This window comes from Triticum aestivum, chromosome 7A (assembly GCF_018294505.1).
Source record: "Triticum aestivum cultivar Chinese Spring chromosome 7A, IWGSC CS RefSeq v2.1, whole genome shotgun sequence".
Taxonomy (NCBI): domain Eukaryota; kingdom Viridiplantae; phylum Streptophyta; class Magnoliopsida; order Poales; family Poaceae; genus Triticum; species Triticum aestivum.
The window spans coordinates 257498105-257519598 of NC_057812.1; the positions used below are offsets into that span (position 1 = coordinate 257498105).

A 21494-nucleotide genomic window follows, 5' to 3' on the forward strand; every position below is an offset into this window, starting at 1 on the left:
TTTTGTGGTTGCACGTCGACACCATGGTAACTTCGTTGATATATGGTTCCTTGAACAAACATGCTAATATGTACTCTTGAACTGAGGTGTAGCTCCCAAATATTATGCCTCCGGTTATTTTAACTTATAAGTGGTAGTATCCAACACGTGAATTGCACAATTACTAGAGATAATTACTGTGTGATTGAAAGGGAGAGCGAGAGCGAGGTATAGAAGAACATAAAGAAGAAGGATCCAGATAAGTGCCATACGTGTGGCAGGAAGCAATTCCGTCCTGACGTTTTTTGATGGCAACTTTAGTTACCCGGGGATGGCAAGTTGTGAAGCATATCAACTTTCTGTCTGGATTGCAAGTTTTAGTTAGGGTTCCGTTTTTTTTCCGTATGGAAATTTTAGTTGTAAAAACATCAGGGTGGGCGTTACTTCGTGCCACACGTGTGGCACTTATCATTTGGAAAGAAAAATGGTTTAATGATAGAAATAAGTTGACAATGCTGCCTGATGTCCATAGATAATTTAAAGGTATATGGTACACATGTTTAATGTGAACCACTAAAATATGTATGTCCTCATTACAACGTAGGTGCATGTTACTATCCTCCTCCTATAAGTATAATCTTCCTCCTATAAGTATAAGTAGAAGAACAACCACGGCTCCTCTTCTGCTCTATTTCTTCTAGGTAGGCAGACTCCACCTAAATTGCCGTCTTATGTCACCATCGAATGCTGTTAAACTCACCTCACAAAGATTGATCGACAAGGAGAATCCATTCAGACGAAGAAGAGGTCGAACCATGCATCATAGATGATGAATTTCACCGTTCAATCTACACTGACCACCGCAAACCTATGTCGCACTCAGTGAGAAAAATTTCAATTACTCACAACCATCCACTCATCCGGATTCCCTCAACCTCCTGATATTGTCCATCATCCTTGTGTTGTCATTGGCCGTGTGCACTATGATCCATGCCATGCCATCCGCGAACAGGAACCCCGAATGTCAGCCGATCCTTCGGCTATCATGCCCCCATGATGTAATTCTTCAGTGAGAACGTTCAGGCTGGAATGATCCATGGATATTTTGTTTGCTTCATAGCGAAGTATGTCCCCGTTGCAACGCACGGGCTCTTTTGCTAGTATGTATGTATATATATATATATATATATATTAATAATAAAGAGAATTGAGTTTCTGCCCGTACGTCATCGGCATTTTTACATAAACCCCCTACTGTTTGAGGTATTCAACCCGCAGTCCAGCAAGTAAAAAATGGTTCGCCAGGTGATCCACTTCCAATTTCCCCTCTGCGCCGCCACCCGCCAGAGACGACCGCGCCCGACCGCCCGATTCCGCGCCTCCCGCCGGAGACCGCCGCCGACGAGGGCCACGCCGGCGATCTCCCATCAGGCCGCCTGCCTCCTCTTCGGCGTTCATGTCGGCGGCGACCTCCTGTGGTGTGCAGCGGGAGAGAGCTTTGAGTAAAGGTGAGAGTAAGGAGAAGAAATAAGAGAGACGGGGCGATGTGCTGCAGGTGCTACTCACCGGCGGGAGGACGGCGAGGGCGGAGCAAGGCGGCGGCGGAGTGGGCCTTGGGCGATGCAGTCGGATCGAGCAGTGCTCGATGCAGAGGCGGGTGCTAGCTCGCTGCTCCTCTCGAGACGGAGCATGGGCACGATGCAGTTGACTTGGTGGAGAGTGCCGGCGCCTTGACGACTCCAGCGAGGTAGAAAGGCCTGGGACGGACACGGGGGAAACGGATCAGTATGTTTGCCGGCTAGATCGGAACGTGGGCAAGCCCAGGCGGCGTGTGGCAACGGATGAAGGTGCCCGCGGCCATGAAGCTCCGATGGTAGCGCTGCAGAGAGCAAAAAAACGGAGGGAGCGGAGGTCAGGTAGGAGATGGAGAGCAGAGGGAGGAGGAGAGGCCCAGGCGCAGCTGTGCGTGCTCACCGGCGGCCTAGCCGACAACGCGGCGGAGCGGCAGTGGATTGGCCGGGTCGGAAGCTTCGCCTCCGTGGCGCTCGTTACTGGTGTCGATGCTGCTGGCTCTGGTCGCGCACTCTAGGCGTGGCGGGGCGACGCCAAGCCGTTTGTGGGCTTTCTGGATAGAGAAGGGAGAGCAGCGCGTCGCCGGAAGCTGCCATCGCCCCGCAACCATGATGCCCGTCGCCTCGCAGCACTAGCCATCGCCTCTCGCAGCAGGGCATGTCGAGCTCCGGTGGCTGGGGCAAGAAAGAGCAAGGAGAGAGGGGAGCCTATTAGGCGCAGTGCTGTGGAGGTGTGGCGATGAGTGAGATAAATTGCGCACAGCGGTGCAGGGAGCCGCCGGACACGCGTAATGAGTGCAGGGCGGCTGATGCGTTTTTTGTGTGTGTGGGAATGATGCGTTCGTTGACTATAGTCGGCTGAACCAAAGCCGTGTGGGAAGTCCATGACTTGTGGAGCACCTCGCACCAGCGAGGCGCTGGTTTCTTCTAGCAATCAGCCAACGTACTTTGAGAGTAACGTGTCAGCCTGCACACATGTTTTTTTTAGCATCAGTACAGACACAAGTGCTCATATACACGCGCATACACTCATCTCTATGAACGCACACACGCACACCTTACCCTTATGAGCACTTCTGAAAGACTGAGCCGGCATATCATCTTTCTATTTTTACTTGGAGTTGATTGGGTATGGATCATTCACGGACGGGTAAATATCTCCGAGTCTATCAATCGGACGAGTTAGCGTGCACACATCTATATTTTTTTTGAACACAGTACAGACGCAAGCGCTCATTTAAACGCGCATACACTCACCCCTATAAACGCACACACGCATACCCTACCCCTATGAGCACCTCCGATAGACTGAGCCGGCATATCATCTTGAGATTTTACGAAGTCACCGTAGGCGCCTCGTAGTTGACGGGAACGTCTTCTCCCACTGAAAGTGTATTATCGCCGGAATTCCTGAAATAAATCCAGAATAAATGCGAGCATCAGGATTTGAACCCTGATGGATTGGGGATACCACTGTCCACCTAACCATCTCAACCAGAGGTTGGTTCGCGTGCACACATGTATTTGTTCGCCTAACCTATATGCACATGTAGCCGGATTTGGTACCAGATATTTGGTTAGTACAATATTGGATTTATCTTTGTTTGTGTAAAAAAATAAAAAAATATTGACGGCAACCAGGACATGAAAATTGGAAGACAAATATATACACACATGTTAGGACACACGTCCAAAACATCATTGTTGCCACAAAAAACTCTATTGTTAATTGACCCATTGTGGTTGTCGTCATCAAACTTATTCCCTATAGGGAGGGATGAAGAATAGAGAAAGTGGAATGTATAAATATGAATTAATTTTAATAGGAATGGGTACATATAGGACTTAATATATGATATGTTTATAGCTGCTACAGGTATGCGAATGAGGCACAATTACTTATGCATCGATAAATGTTTAGATTTATGTAATGCATGGGTTGTTGAATATCAACAACTTATTACACGTAATCCAATTTCTCTAGAGCGAGTTGAAAAAGTGGGTATTATTAGCAGGAAAGAAGATTACAAGCTTTTAGAATACAATGAGATCTTCATAAAGTGGATCCTTATGAGTCTTGCAATGGAATATCATATTACTCACATTGACAGGTAAACTCTCAAATACCAGACGAACTCTCACATTTATTTTATACCCGTTGCAATGCACGGTTTTTTTGCTAGTTCTAGCATAAATAATAAATATTTATCATGATATAAGGAAATATAAATAACAACTTTATTATTGCCTCTAGGGCATATTTCCTTCAGTCTCGGCATAACGAGCTGTAGCAACGGTGGATACTTAGGGAGAACACTTATACCTTGAAATTCAGTGAGAGATCATCTTATAATGCTACCGCCGTATTAAGGAAAATAAGATGCATAAAAGATAAACATCACATGCAAGCAAAAAAAGTGATATGATATGGCCATCATCATCTTGTGCTTTTGATATCCATCTCCAAAGCACCGCCATGATCACCATCGTCACCGGCTTGACACCTTGATCTCCATCGTAGCATCATTGTCGTCTCGCCAACTATTGCTTCTATGACTATCGCTACCGCTTAGTGATAAAGTAAAGCAATTACATGGCGATTGCATTTCATACAGTAAAGCGACAACTATAGGGCTCCTGCCAGTTGCCGATAACTTTTACAAAACACGATCATCTCATACAACAAATTATATCTCATCACGTCTTGACCATATTGATACGTCTCCATCGTATCTACTTTTCCAAACACTTTTGCCCTTGTTTTGGACTCTCACTTGCATGATTTGAATAGAACTAACCCGGACTGACGCTGTTTTCAGCAGAATTGCCATGGTGTTATTTTTGTGCAAAAATAAAAGTTCTCGGAATGTACTGAAAATCAACGGAGAATACTTTTGGAATATATAAAAAATGAAGGAAATATGCCCTAGAGGCAATAATAAAGTTATTATTTATTTCCTTATAATCATGATAAATGTTTATTATTCATGCTAGAATTGTATTTACCGGAAACATAATACATGTGTGAATACATAGACAAACAAAGTGTCACTAGTATGCCTCTTCTTGACTAGCTCGTTAATCAAAGATGGTTATGTTTCCTAACCATGAACAATGAGTTGTTATTTGATTAACGAGGTCACATCATTAGTAGAATAATCTGATTGACATGACCCATTCCATTAGCTTAGCACCCGATCGTTTAGTATGTTGCTATTGCTTTCTTCATGACTTATACATGTTCCTATGACTATGAGATTATGCAACTCCCGTTTACCGGAGGAACACTTTGGGTACTACCAAACGTCACAACGTAACTGGGTGATTATAAAGGAGTACTACAGGTGTCTCCAATGGTCGATGTTGGGTTGGCGTATTTCGAGATTAGGATTTGTCACTCCGATTGTCGGAGAGGTATCTCTGGGCCCTCTCGGTAATACACATCACATAAGCCTTGCAAGCATTACAACTAATATGTTAGTTGTGAGATGATGTATTACGGAACGAGTAAAGAGACTTGCCGGTAACGAGATTGAACTAGGTATTGGATACCGACGATCAAATCTCGGGCAAGTAACATACCGATGACAAAGGGAAGAACGTATGTTGTTATGCGGTCTGACCGATAAAGATCTTCGTAGAATATGTAGGAGCCAATATGGGCATCCAGGTCCCGCTATTGGTTATTGACCGGAGACGTGTCTCGGTCATGTCTACATTGTTCTCGAACCCGTAGGGTCCGCACGCTTAAGGTTACGATGATAGTTATATTATGAGTTTATGCATTTTGATGTACCGAAGGTTGTTCGGAGTCCCGGATGTGATCACGGACATGACGAGGAGTCTCGAAATGGTCGAGACGTAAAGATTGATATATTGGAAGCCTATATTTGGATATCGGAAGTGTTCCGGGTGAAATCGGGATTTTACCGGAATACCGAGAGGGTTACCGGAACCCCCCGGGAGCCATATGGGCCATCATGGGCCTTAGTGGAAAGGAGAAAGGGGCAGCCCAAGGGGGCTGCGCGCCTCCCCCCTTCCCCTAGTCCTATTAGGACTAGGAGAGGTGGCCGGCCACCCCTCTCCCTCTTTCCCCCTTGGGAATCCTAGTTGGAATAGGATTGGGGGGGGAGTCCTACTCCCGGTAGGAGTAGGACTCCTCCTGCGCCTCTCTCTCTTGGCCGGCGCCCCCTCCCCCCTTGGCTCCTTTATATATTGAGGTAGAGGCACCCCAAACACACAAGTTGACACAAGTTGATCCACGTGATCTACTCCTTAGCCGTGTGCGGTGCCCCCTGCCACCATATTCCTCGATAATACTGTAGTGGAGTTTAGGCGAAGCCCTGCTGCTGTAGTTCATCAAGATCGTCACCACGCCGTCGTGCTGACGAAACTCTTCCCCGACACTTTGCTGGATCGGAGTCCGGGGATCGTCATCGAGCTGAACGTGTGCTCGAACTCGGAGGTGCCGTAGTTTCGGTGCTTGATCGGTTGGATCGAGAAGACGTACGACTACTTCCTCTACGTCGTGTCATCGCTTCCGCAGTCGGTCTGCGTTGGGTACGTAGACAATACTCTCCCCTCGTTGCTATGCATCACATGATCTTGCGTGTGCGTAGGAAATTTTTTGAAATTACTACGAAACCCAACAGTGGCATCCGAGCCAGGTTATTTTTGTTGATGTTATTTGCACAAGTAGAACACAAGTGAGTTGTGGACGATACAAGTCATACTGCCTACCAGCATGTCATACTTTGGTTCGGCGGTATTGTTGGACGAGACGACCCAGACCAACCTTACGCGTACGCTTACGCGAGACCGGTTCCCTCGACGTGCTTTGCACAGAGATGGCTTGCGGGCGACTGTCTCTCCAACTTTAGTTGAACCAAGTATGGCTACGCCCGGCCCTTGCGAAGGTTAAAACGGAGTCTATTTGACAAACTATCGTTGTGGTTTTGATGCGTAGGTGAGATTGGTTCTTACTTAAGCCCATAGCAGCCACGTAAAACATGCAACAACAAAGTAGAGGACGTCTAACTTGTTTTTGCAGGGCATGTTGTGATGTGATATGGTCAAGGCATGATGCTGAATTTTATTGTATGAGATGATCATGTTTTGTAACCAAGTTATCGGCAACTGGCAGGAGCCATATGGTTGTCGCTTTATTGTATGCAATGCAATCGCGATGTAATGCTTTACTTTATTACTAAACGGTAGTGATAGTCGTGAAAGCATAAGATTGGCAAGACGACAACGATGCTACGATGGAGATCAAGGTGTCGCGCCGGTGACGATGGTGATCATGACGGTGCTTCGGAGATGGAGATCACAAGCACAAGATGATGATGGCCATATCATATCACTTATATTGATTGCATGTGATGTTTATCTTTTTATGCATCTTATCTTGCTTTGATTGACGGTAGCATTATAAGATGATCTCTCACTAAATTATCAAGAAGTGTTCTCCCTGAGTATGCATCGTTGCCAAAGTTCGTCGTGCCCAGACACCACGTGATGATCGGGTGTGATAAGCTCTACGTCCATCTACAACGGGTGCAAGCCAGTTTTTGCACACGCAGAATACTCAGGTTAAACTTGACGAGCCTAGCATATACAGATATGGCCTCGGAACATGGAGACCGAAAGGTCGAGCGTGAATCATATAGTAGATATGATCAACATAAACGATGTTCACCATTGAAAACTACTCCATCTCACGTGATGATCGGTCATGGTTTAGTTGATTTGGATCACGTAATCACTTAGAAGATTAGAGGGATGTCTATCTAAGTGGGAGTTCTTAAGTAATATGATTAATTGAACTTAAATTTATCATGAACTTAGTACCTGATAGTATCTTGCTTGTTTATGTTGATTGTAGATAGATGGCTCGTGCTGTTGTTCCGTTGAATTTTAATGCGTTCCTTGAGAAAGAAAAGTTGAAAGATGATGGTAGCAATTACACGGACTGGGTCCGTAACTTGAGGATTATCCTCATTGCTGCACAGAAGAATTACGTCCTGGAAGCACCGCTGGGTGCCAGGCCTGCTGCTGGAGCAACGCCAGATGTTATGAACGTCTGGCAGAGCAAAGCTGATGACTACTCGATAGTTCAGTGTGCCATGCTTTACGGCTTAGAATCGGGACTTCAACGACGTTTTGAACGTCATGGAGCATATGAGATGTTCCAGGAGTTGAAGTTAATATTTCAAGCAAATGCCCGGATTGAGAGATATGAAGTCTCCAATAAATTCTATAGCTGCAAGATGGAGGAGAACAGTTCTGTCAGTGAGCATATACTCAAAATGTCTGGGTATAATAATCACTTGATTCAATTGGGAGTTAATCTTCCGGATGATTGCGTCATCGACAGAATTCTCCAATCACTGCCACCAAGCTACAAGAGCTTCGTGATGAACTATAATATGCAAGGGATGAACAAGACTATTCCCGAGCTCTTCGCAATGCTGAAAGCTGCGGAGGTAGAAATCAAGAAGGAGCATCAAGTGTTGATGGTTAATAAAACCACTAGTTTCAAGAAAAAGGGGAAAGGGAAGAAGAAGGGGAACCTCAAGAAGAACGGCAAGCAAGTTGCTGCTCAAGAGAAGAAACCCAAGTCTGGACCTAAACCTGAAACTGAGTGCTTCTACTGCAAGCAGACTGGTCACTGGAAGCGGAACTGCCCCAAGTATTTGGCGGATAAGAAGGATGGCAAGGTGAACAAAGGTATATGTGATATACATGTTATTGATGTGTACCTTACTAGAGCTCGCAGTAGCACCTGGGTATTTGATACTGGTTCTGTTGCTAATATTTGCAACTCGAAACAGGGACTACAGAATAAGCGAGCACTGGCAAAGGACGAGGTGACGATGCGCGTGGGAAACGGTTCCAAAGTCGATGTGATCGCGGTCGGCACACTACCTCTGCATCTACCTTCGGGATTAATATTAGACCTAAATAATTGTTATTTGGTGCCAGCGTTGAGCATGAACATTATATCTGGATCTTGTTTAATGCGAGACGGTTATTCATTTAAATCAGAGAATAATGGTTGTTCTATTTATATGAGTAATATCTTTTATGGTCATGCACCCTTAAAGAGTGGTCTATTATTATTAGATCTCGATAGTAGTTATACACATATTCATAATGTTGAAACCAAAAGATGTAGAGTTGATAATGAAAGTGCAACTTATTTGTGGCACTGTCGTTTAGGTCATATCGGTGTAAAGCGCATGAAGAAACTCCATACTGATGGACTTTTGGAACCACTTGATTATGAATCGCTTGGTACTTGCGAACCGTGCCTCATGGGTAAAATGACCAAAACACCGTTCTCCGGTTCTATGGAGAGAGCAACAGATTTATTGGAAATCATACATACTGATGTGTGCGGTCCAATGAATATTGAGGCTCGTGGCGGATATCGTTATTTTCTCACCTTCACAGATGATTTAAGCAGATATGGGTATGTCTACTTAATGAAACATAAGTCTGAAACATTTGAAAAGTTCAAAGAATTTCAGAGTGAAGTTGAAAATCATCGTAACAAGAAAATAAAGTTTCTACGATCTGATCGTGGAGGAGAATATTTGAGTTACGAGTTTGGTGTACATTTGAAAAACTGTGGAATAGTTTCGCAACTCACGCCACCCGGAACACCACAGCGTAATGGTGTGTCCGAACGTCGTAATCGTACTTTACTAGATATGGTGCGATCTATGATGTCTCTTACCGATTTACCGCTATCGTTTTCGGGTTATGCTATAGAGACGGCCGCATTCACGTTAAATAGGGCACCATCAAAATCCGTTGAGACGACGCCTTATGAACTGTGGTTTGGCAAGAAACCAAAGTTGTCGTTTCTTAAAGTTTGGGGCTGCGATGCTTATGTGAAAAAACTTCAACCTGATAAGCTCGAACCCAAATCGGAGAAATGTGTCTTCATAGGATACCCAAAGGAAACTGTTGGGTACACCTTCTATCACAGATCCGAAGGCAAGACATTCGTTGCTAAAAATGGATCATTTCTAGAGAAGGAGTTTCTCTCGAAAGAAGTGAGTGGGAGGAAAGTAGAACTTGACGAGGTAACTGTACCTGCTCCCTTACTGGAAAGTAGTTCATCACAGAAAACTGTTTCAGTGACACCTACACCAGTTAGTGAGGAAGCCAATGATAATGATCATGAAACTTCAGATCAAGATACTACTGAACCTCGTAGATCAACCAGAGTAAGATCCGCGCCAGAGTGGTACGGTAATCCTGTTCTGGAAGTCATGCTACTAGATCATGATGAACCTACGAACTATGAAGAAGCGATGGTGAGCCCAGATTCCGCAAAGTGGCTTGAAGCCATGAAATCTGAGATGGGATCCATGTATGAGAACAAAGTATGGACTTTGGTTGACTTGCCCGATGATCGGCAAGCAATTGAGAATAAATGGATCTTTAAGAAGAAGACTGACGCTGATGGTAATGTTACTGTCTACAAAGCTCGACTTGTCGCAAAAGGTTTTCGGCAAGTTCAAGGGATTGACTACGATGAGACCTTCTCACCCGTAGCGATGCTTAAGTCCGTCCGAATCATGTTAGCGATTGCCGCATTTTATGATTATGAAATTTGGCAGATGGATGTCAAAACTGCATTCCTGAATGGATTTCTGGAAGAAGAGTTGTATATGATGCAACCGGAAGGTTTTGTCGATCCAAAGGGAGCTAACAAAGTGTGCAAGCTCCAGCGATCCATTTATGGACTGGTGCAAGCCTCTCGGAGTTGGAATAAACGTTTTGATAGTGTGATCAAAGCATTTGGTTTTATACAGACTTTCGGAGAAGCCTGTATTTACAAGAAAGTGAGTGGGAGCTCTGTAGCATTTCTGATATTATATGTGGATGACATATTACTGATTGGAAATGATATAGAATTTCTGGATAGCATAAAGGGATACTTGAATAAAAGTTTTTCAATGAAAGACCTCAGTGAAGCTGCTTACATATTAGGCATTAAGATCTATAGAGATAGATCAAAACGCTTAATTGGACTTTCACAAAGCACATACCTTGACAAAATTTTGAAGAAGTTCAAAATGGATTAAGCGAAGAAAGGGTTCTTGCCTATGTTACAAGGTGTGAAATTGAGTAAGACTCAATGCCCGACCACTGCAGAAGATAGAGAGAATATGAAAGATGTTCCCTATGCATCAGCCATAGGATCTATCATGTATGCAATGTTGTGTACCAGACCTGATGTATGCCTTGCTATAAGTTTAGCAGGGAGGTACCAAAGTAATCCAGGAGTGGATCACTGGACAGCGGTCAAGAACATCCTGAAATACCTGAAAAGGACTAAGGATATGTTTCTCATATATGGAGGTGACAAAGAGCTCATCGTAAAAGGTTACGTTGATGCAAGCTTTGACACTGATCCGGACGATTCTAAATCGCAAACCGGATACGTGTTTACATTAAACGGTGGAGCTGTAAGTTGGTGCAGTTCTAAACAAAGCGTCGTAGCGGGATCTACATGTGAAGCGGAATACATAGCTGCTTCGGAAGCAGCAAATGAAGGAGTCTGGATGAAGGAGTTCATATCCGATCTAGGTGTCATACCTAGTGCATCGGGTCCAATGAAAATCTTTTGTGACAATACTGGTGCAATTGCCTTGGCAAAGGAATCCAGATTTCACAAAAATACCAAACACATCAAGAGACGCTTCAACTCCATCCGGGATCTAGTCCAGGTGGGAGACATAGAGATTTGCAAGATACATACGGATCTGAATGTTGCAGACCCGTTGACTAAGCCTCTTCCACGAGCAAAACATGATCAGCACCAAGGCTCCATGGGTGTTAGAATCATTACAGTGTAATCTAGATTATTGACTCTAGTGCAAGTGGGAGACTGAAGGAAATATGCCCTAGAGGCAATAATAAAGTTATTATTTATTTCCTTATAATCATGATAAATGTTTATTATTCATGCTAGAATTGTATTTACCGGAAACATAATACATGTGTGAATAGATAGACAAACAAAGTGTCACTAGTATGCCTCTACTTGACTAGCTCGTTAATCAAAGATGGTTATGTTTCCTAACCATGAACAATGAGTTGTTATTTGATTAACGAGGTCACATCATTAGTAGAATGATCTGATTGACATGACCCATTCCATTAGCTTAGCACCCGATCGTTTAGTATGTTGCTATTGCTTTCTTCATGACTTATACATGTTCCGATGACTATGAGATTTTGCAACTCCCGTTTATCGGAGGAACACTTTGGGTACTACCAAACGTCACAACGTAACTGGGTGATTATAAAGGAGTACTACAGGTGTCTCCAATGGTCGATGTTGGGTTGGCGTATTTCGAGATTAGGATTTGTCACTCCGATTGTCGGAGAGGTATCTCTGGGCCCTCTCGGTAATACACATCACATAAGTCTTGCAAGCATTACAACTAAAATGTTAGTTGTGAGATGATGTATTACGGAACGAGTAAAGAGACTTGCCGGTAACGAGATTGAACTAGGTATTGGATACCGACGATCAAATCTCGGGCAAGTAACATACCGATGACAAAGGGAACAACGTATGTTGTTATGCGGTCTGACCGATAAAGATCTTCGTAGAATATGTAGGAGCCAATATGGGCATCCAGGTCCCGCTATTGGTTATTGACCGGAGACGTGTCTCGGTCATGTCTACATTGTTCTCGAACCCGTAGGGTCCGCACGCTTAAGGTTACGATGACAGTTATATTATGAGTTTATGCATTTTGATGTACCGAAGGTTGTTCGGAGTCCCGGATGTGATCACGGACATGACGAGGAGTCTCGAAATGGTCGAGACGTAAAGATTGATATATTGGAAGCCTATATTTGGATATCGGAAGTGTTCCGGGTGAAATCGGGATTTTACCGGAATACCGAGAGGGTTACCGGAACCCACCGGGAGCCATATGGGCCATCATGGGCCTTAGTGGAAAGGAGAAAGGGGCAGCCCAAGGGGGCTGCGCGCCTCCCCCCTTCCCCTAGTCCTATTAGGACTAGGAGAGGTGGCCGGCCACCCCTCTCCCTCTTTCCCCCTTGGGAATCCTAGTTGGAATAGGATTGGGGGGGGGGGAGTCCTACTCCCGGTAGGAGTAGGACTCCTCCTGCGCCTCTCTCTCTTGTCCGGCGCCCCCTCCCCCCTTGGCTCCTTTATATACTGAGGTAGAGGCACCCCAAACACACAAGTTGACACAAGTTGATCCACGTGATCTACTCCTTAGCCGTGTGCGGTGCCCCCTGCCACCATATTCCTCGATAATACTGTAGCGGAGTTTAGGCGAAGCCCTGCTGCTGTAGTTCATCAAGATCGTCACCACGCCGTCGTGCTGACAAAACTCTTCCCCGACACTTTGCTGGATCGGAGTCCGGGGATCGTCATCGAGCTGAACGTGTGCTCGAACTCGGAGGTGCCGTAGTTTCGGTGCTTGATCGGTTGGATCGAGAAGACGTACGACTACTTCCTCTACGTCGTGTCATCGCTTCCGCAGTCGGTCTGCGTTGGGTACGTAGACAATACTCTCCCCTCGTTGCTATGCATCACATGATCTTGCGTGTGCGTAGGAATTTTTTTGAAATTACTACGAAACCCAACAAAAAATACTGGCGAAAGAATCAAGGCCAGGGGCCCCACATCCTGTCCACGAGGGTGGGGGTGCGCCCCTGCCTTGTGGGCCCCCTGGTGCTCCGCCGACCACAACTCCAACTCCATATATTCATGTTGTAGCGACCCGACCCGAATGGGTCAAGTCTCTATGCTTAAGTGTCATCCCTGGATCGGTATGCTGACACCATCGTCACCGGCTTGACACCTTGATCTCCATCGTAGCATCATTGTCGTCTCGCCAACTATTGCTTCTATGACTATCGCTACCGCTTAGTGATAAAGTAAAGCAATTACATGGCGATTGCATTTCATACAATAAAGCGACAACCATATGGCTTCTGCCAGTTGTCGATAACTTTAACAAAACATGATCATCTCATACAACAATTTATATCTCATCACGTATTAACCATATCACATCACAACATGCCCTGAAAAAACAAGTTAGACATCCTCTATGTTGTTGTTGCAAGTTTTACGTGGCTGCTACGGGTTTCTAGCAAGAATCATTCTTACCTACGCATCAAAACCACAACGATTTTTCGTCAAGTGTGCTGTTTTAACCTTCAACAAGGACCGGGCGTAGTCAAACTCGATTCAATTAAAGTTGGAGAAATAGACATCCGCTAGCCACCTGTGTGTGAAGCACGTCGGTAGAACCATTCTCATGAACACGGTCATGTAATGTCGGTCCGGGCCGCTTCATCCAACAATACCGCCGAATCAAAGTAAGACGTTGCTGGTAAGCAGTATGACTAATATTGCCCACAAATCTTTGTGTTCTACTCGTGCATATCACTTCTACGCATAAACTTGGCTCGGATGCCACTGTTGGGGAACGCAATATTTCAAAAAAATTCCTACGATCACACAAGATCTATCTAGGAGATGCATAGCAACGAGAGGGGGAGAGCATCTTCATACCCTTGAAGATCGCAAAGCGAAAGCATTTATCAACGCGGTTGATGTAGTCATACACCTTCACGATCCGTCCCGATCAAGCACTGAACGTACGGCACCTCCGCGTTCAGCACACGTTCATCTCGATGATGTCCTCGGCTTCTTGATCCAGCAAGACGGGTGAAGTAGTAGATGAGTTCCGGCAGCACAACAGTGTGGTGACGGTGTTGGTGAAGAACAATCTCCGTAGGCCTTCGGCAAGCACTCTGTCATGTGAACGTCGACTACATCACACTTCACCATTGTTTGGGCCTAGAGGGAGGCATTGGGAAGTAATAAGTAGATGATGCATTGCTAGAGTGACAGAAGCTTAAACCCTAGTTTATGCGTTGCTTCGTAAGGGGTTGATTTGGATCCATATGTTTCATGATATGGTTAGGTTTACCTTAATACTTCTGTTGTAGTTGCGGATGCTTGCAATAGGGGTTAATCATAAGTGGGATGCTTTTCCAAGTAAGGGAAGTATCCAAGCAGCGGTCCACCCACATATCAAATTATCAAAGTACCGAACGCGAATCATAAGAGTGTGATGAAAGCTAGCTTGACGATAATTCCCATGTGTCCTCGGGAGCGCTTTCCTTTATGTAAGAGTTTGTCCAGGCTTGTCCTTTGCTACAAAAAGGATTGGGCCATCTTGCTGCACCTTGTTTACTTTTATTACTTGCTACCCATTACAAATTACCTTATCACAAAACTATCTGTTACCGATAATTTCAGTGCTTGCAGAGAATACCTTGCTGAAAACTGCCTATCATTTCCTTCTGCTTCTCGTTGGGTTCGACACTCTTTACTTATTGAAAAGGCTACGATAGACCCCCTACACTTGTGGGTCATCAAGACTCTTTTATGGCACCGTTGCCGAGGAGTGAAGCGCCTTTGGTAGGTGGAATTTGGTAAGGAAAATTTATATAGTGTGCTGAAATTTACTGTCACTTGTTACTATGGAACATAATCCTTTGAGGGGCTTGTTCGGGGTATCTTCACCCCAACCAGTAGAGCAAAGAGTTGCTCCTCAACCTACTAAACCTAATTAAAATGTTTACTTTGAAATTCCTGCGGGTATGATAGAGAAACTGCTAGCTAATCCTTTCACAGGTGACGAAACTTTACATCCCGATTTGCACCTAATCTATGTGGATGAAGTTTGTGGATTATTTAAGCTTGCAGGTATGCCCGAGGATGTTATCACGAAGAAGGTCTTCCCTTTATCTTTGAAGGGAGATGCATTGACATGGCTTAGGCTATGTGATGATATTGGATCATGGAACTACCAACGATTGAAATTGGAATTTCATCAGAAGTTTTATCCTATGCATCTGGTTCATCGTGATCATAATTATATATATAATTTTTGGCCTCACGAAGGAGAAAGCATCGCTCAAGCTTGGGGGAGGCTTAAGTCAATGTTATATTTATGCCCCAATCATGAGCTCTCAAAAGAAATGATCATTCAAAAATTTTATGCTCGGCTTTCTCTCAGTAATCGCTCCATGCTCGATACTTCTTGTATTGGATCTTTTATGATGAAGACTATTGAATTCAAATGGGACTTATTGTAAAGAATTAAACGCAACTTTGAAGATTGGGACCTCGACGAAGGTAAGGAGTCAGGTATAACACCTAAGTTTGACTGTGTTAAATCTTTTATGGATACCGTTGCTTTTCGTGAATTTAGCACTAAATATGGACTTGACTCTGAGATAGTAGCTTCTTTCTATGAATCCTTTGCTACTCATGTTGATCTCCCTAAGGAGAAGTGGTTTAAATATAATCCTCCTATTGAAGTAAAAGTAGTTGCACCTATTAAAGTTGAAGAAAAGACTATCACTTATAATGATCCTGTTGTTCCTACTGCTTATTAAAATAAAGGATCATGCTAAAGCTTCAACTGTGGTTAACAAAAGTAATATTAAGACACCTAAACACCCTGAGCAAATTAAAGTTGAACATAGTGTTGCTATGGTTAAAGATCTCTTGGTCGATAATATTGATGGACATGTTATTTACTTCTGCAATGAATCTACTAGAATCGCTAGGCCTGATACTAAAAATAAACATAGACCTGTTGTAGGCATGCCTGTTATTTCTGTTAAAATAGGAGATCATTTCTATCATGGCTTATTTGATATGGGTGCTAGTGCAAGTGCAATACCTCATTCCTTATACAAAGAAATTATGCATGATATTGCACCTGCTGAGATAGAAGAGATTGATGTTACAATTAAGCTCGCCAATAGAGATACTATTTCACCAGTTGCGATTGTTAGAGATGTTGAAGTCTTGTGTGGGAAAGTTAAATATCCTGCATATTTTCTTGTTCTTGGTTCCCCACAAGATGATTTTTGTCCCATCATATTTGGTAGACCCTTCTTGAATACTGTTAATGCTAAGATACACTGCAATAAGGATATTGTTTCTATTGGTTTAGGGGATATGTCTCATGAGTTTAATTTTGCTAAATTTCGTAGACAACCCCATGATAAAGAATTGCCTAGTAAAGATGAAATTATTGCTCTTACTTCTATTGTCGTGCCTCCTAGTGATCCTTTAGAACAATATTTGCTAGACCATGAAAATGATATGTTTATGAATGAAAGAAGGGAAATAGATGAAGTATTCTTTAAACAGGGACCTATTTTGAAACACAACTTGCCTATTGAAATCCTAGGGGACCCTCCTCCACCTAAGGGTGATCCCATGTTTAAGCTTAAACCTTTACCTGATACTCTTAAATATGCTTATCTTGATGAAAAAAAGATATATCCTGTTATTATTAGTGCTGACCTTTCAGAGCATGAAGAAGAGAGATTATTGAGAACTCTGAAGAAGCACCATGCTCCTATTGGATACACTCTTGATGATCTTAAGGGCATTAGTCCCACTCTATGCCGACACAAAATAAAGCTGGAGAAAGACGCTAAACCAGTTGTTGATCACCAACGACGATTAAATCCTAAGATGAAAGAAGTGGTAAGAAAGGAAATACTAAAACTTCTGGAGGCAGGTATAATTTATCCCGTTGCTGATATTCAGTGGGTAAGTCCTGTCCATTGTGTCCCTAAGAAGGGAGGTATTACTGTTGTTCCTAATGATAAAGATGAATTGATCCCACAAAGAATTGTTACATGTTATAGAATGGTAATTGATTTCCGCAAATTAAATAATGCTACTAAAAAGGATCATTACCCGTTACCTTTTATTGATCAAATGCTAGAAAGATTATTCAAACATACACATTTTTGCTTCCTAGATGGTTATTCTGGTTTCTCTCAAATACCTGTGTCAAAAGAGGATCAAGAAAAGACAACTTTTACTTGCCCTTTCGGTACCTTTGCTTACAGACGTATGCCTTTTGGTTTATGTAATGTACCTGCTACCTTTCAAAGATGTATGACTGCTATATTCTCTGACTTTTGTGAAAAGATTGTTGAGGTTTTCATGGATGATTTCTCCGTTTACGGAACTTCTTTTGATGATTTCTTAAGCAACCTTGATCGAGTTTTGTAGAGATGTGAAGAAACTAATCTTGTCTTCAATTTGGAGAAGTGCCACTTTATGGTTAATGAAGGTATTGTCTTTGGGCATAAATTTTTTGAAAGAGGTATCAAAGTTGATAAAGCTAAAGTTGATGCTATTGAAAAGATGTCGTGTCCTAAGGACATTAAAGCTATAAGAAGTTTCCTTGGTCATGCCGGTTTTTATAGGAGGTTCATTAAGGACTTTTCTGAAATCTCTCGGCCCCTTACTAATCTCTTACAAAAAGATGTCCCTTTTGTCTTTGATGATGATTGTGTAGAAGCATTTGAAATACTTAAGAAAGCCTTGATTTCCACACCTATTGTTCAACCTCCTAATTGGAATTTACAATTTGAAATTTTGTGTGATGCTAGTGATTATGCTGTAGGGGCTATTCTAGGACAAAGAGTTGATAAGAAATTAAATGTTATTCAATATGCTAGTAAGACTCTAGATAATGCTCAAAGAAATTATGCTACTACTGAAAAAGAATTTTTAGCAGTTGTGTTTGCTTGTGATAATTTCAGACCTTATATTGTTGATTCTAAAGTAACTGTTCACACTGATCATGCTGCTATTAAATATCTCATGGAAAAGAAAGATGCTAAACCTAGACTTATTAGATGGGTTCTCTTGCTACAAGAATTTGATTTGCATATTATTGATAGAAAGGGAGCTGAGAACCCCGTTGCAGACAACTTGTCTAGGTTAGAGAATGTTCTTGATGACCCACTACCTATTGATGATAGCTTTCCTGATGAACAATTAGCTGTGATAAATGCTTCTCGTACTGCTCCATGGTATGCCGATTATGCTAATTATATCGTTGCTAAATTTATACCACCTAGTTTCACATACCAGCAAAAGAAAAAGTTCTTCTATGATTTAAGACATTACTTCTCGGATGACCCACATCTTTATAAAGAAGGAGTAGATGGTGTTATTAGACGTTGTGTACCTGAGCATGAACAGGAGCAGATCCTACGCAAGTGTCACTGTCGGTGTCAAAACCGGCGGATCTCGGGTAGGGTGTCCCGAACTGTGCGTCTAAGGCGGATGGTAACAGGAGGCGGGGTACATGATGTTTACCCAGGTTCGGGCCGTCTTGATGGAGGTAATACCCTACGTCCTGCTTGATTGATCTTGATGATATGAGTATTACAAGAGTTGATCTACCACGAGATCGTAGAGGCTAAACCCTAGAAGCTAGCCTATGGTATGATTGTCTGTTATATATCTATCGACTAGCCTGGCCTCGGTTTATATAATGCACCAGAGGCCTAGGATAACAAGAGTCCTAGCCGAATACGCCGGTGGGGAGAAGTCCTTGTCTTGATCGCCAAGTCTTGTGGAATCTTCCTTGTGTGCGGCAACTGTCCGAACTGGCCCATGAGTATATGGCCATGGGGGTCCTTGGCCCAATCTAACAGATTGGGAGATAACGTGGTAAGTACCCCCTAGTACAGGACACCGTTAGTAGCCCCCTGAACCGGTCTTCAAGTTAGGGAAGCTCCTCGATTCTTTCAAACTGTTCTTCATCTTCGGTCGCCGGTCTTGAAAACTGGTTCAACAAATCTTTCCATCTTCTATCTTGAGGATTGCTGAGCTAAATCTGAAGATCTCACACGTCGGGTATCCGAGGAGCCCTTTAAGTTTTCGGCCTTTATCAATGCCTTCTATTTTTATGCCACACCTCGGGTTTGAAGTTGTTCCCGGGCGGTAGCGTCCTCTTGCGTCCGAGCTCCAACGCCGGACTGCATTCGAGGTATCTTTTGTAGCCGAGCACCAACGTCGGACCACTTTCCGAGCTCCAATGCCGGAATGTATCCGAGCTCCACCGCCGGACTATGTCCAAACTCCAACGCCGGACTGTATCTGAGGTGTCATAAATCACCTTGGTTCAAAAAAGTTGAAGGAGTTCAGCCGAGCTTAATGCCGGAAATGCCCTCTATGGAGCCAGCCACTCGCGCCTGAGCTTTATGATGGACTTCTTCCGAGGTGGTGCACCACCCCGACTGTGGGCCGATTTTTTGTCGATATTTTTAACTGGTGCAGTTTATTCTCTACCGATGTATATCCAGTAGCCCTCAAGGTGTGTATCAGTCTAAAACCCAAGATGCACATGAAGGTAAGCATAAAACCGATGTTCCCAGTAGCCCCTGAGACTCAGGTCGATGTGCGAAATCGGCCTGAGGATCAACTCCTAGCTTGGCAGCATATATAGGAATAAAAACGCAGTGTAATATATTAGAGACAATAGTGATCGGTGAACAGGCCCCTGAGAGAGGGTCGTGAGAAGTCGCCGTTACATATTAGCTTGATGCTAGATAGGTCCAGATGGTACTTATTATTGTCCAAAGACGTGCTTTCCCATAGCTCAATCAAGCCGAACACTGAGCCCTTTGAATTTTCTGCATTGAATAGGCAATGCAGTAGCCCCCGAGACACTGGTCGGGTGGCAACACTAGATCAGGGGATCGATGTGCCCCTTTAATATTTGTAAATAATGAGCGCAAAGCCCAGTAGCCGCCGAGCCTTAATGTGGGCATGGGTGGCTGAATTAAGGATCGATATCCAGAGTAAAATCACAGATTATGTGTAATGATTCTATGTATCGAAGTACTTTACATCATTAGTTTGACTCCATTGCGACCGTTTATCAGTTGAAAGTGGCCCATCGTCGGCCTCTACCCCTTAGATACTACGCAGGGTGTTTCCGCAATAACAAAACAACCCTTAGCTGACGTCTCGGTGCCCGAAGGCAGTTGTGTTAGCGGAAACGAGGCAATCAGGTATGCGGGGTTTATAACTTTCGCTTAGTCATAGGAGCTTTAAACTGGGGAAGCTAGCTATGAGCCCCTGGTTAGTGTTCGGCGACATCCGAGGTCAAGCCATAAACACTTCGACCAATGTTATGAATGGCCCGTCATTTAACATATTCATCGGATCGCTGACTAGTTTACGCCTATTGTGACAGTTAGTTTTCGGCTTTCTCCACTGAGGTGCTTAACCATGCGAGATGGAAACACAATCACAGTGGTTCTCCCTTTGCACACCTTGCCGAACAAAGCAGAACATAGGAGGCAAGCACAGGAGCCGGGCAACCCAACTATTGACCGAAGACACAATTCGAAACCGATGCATATATGGCAATATCCGAGAGTGTTTTTGCCGAATCTCTAAAGGTGTCCAGCGTTGCACTACGAGACTAATGCTGGAAACACACAGATAGTTTAAAAGTGCCATAGGCTTGGAAAACCAAAAAACATCAGTGAAAACCTGATGTCCGAATAAGATCAAGTGTTCGGTGCCAATCTGAAAATTGGACTTTAGAAAAAAAAAGTGCTTCTGTCGTGCTTTAACATGACACATCCTATCTCAAGACTTCAAGTGGGCCAGCCTACGGCTTCAACCTCCTATCCCGAAGGCGGAGTACTTCTCATTAGGCCAGTTTAGCAAACTAAACTCTAGCGGCTTTGAGAGAGAAATTAGGCTCCCCGGCTAGTGACCACACACTCGTATCGAAAAAAGGAGTGATAAATAATAATAATAAAAAAAAAACTTTGGAACGACTAAGAAGAAGAACACTTGTTATAAAACGGCTCATATAAATTTAAGAGCCCCCAAGTGACTTGGGTAAACGAATTTTATGTGTAATGATTCTATGTACCGAAGTACTTATATCATATCTGTGTTCACCCGAACTTTAAACGCGTCTTAACCGACCGTCGGCTTCTCCCTCTTCGGTCAAGGGCCGAAGAGTGTTATGTACTCCACCTGTCGAGAATATCGACGGTGTTTCCGAT

The 21494-nt window shown here is 43.6% G+C and overlaps 1 long non-coding RNA gene across 1 annotated transcript; it reads right to left on the reverse strand.

The window, feature by feature from the left end:
* Positions 1–1144: 1144 nt before the first annotated feature.
* On the reverse strand, positions 1145–2353 carry LOC123151801 (uncharacterized). The gene is made up of 3 exons (XR_006475849.1): positions 1954–2353; positions 1546–1858; positions 1145–1452 (listed from the first exon to the last, which is right to left on the reverse strand). It is a non-coding gene; the product is annotated as an uncharacterized lncRNA (long non-coding RNA).
* Between the last annotated feature and the right edge of the window lie 19141 nt (positions 2354–21494).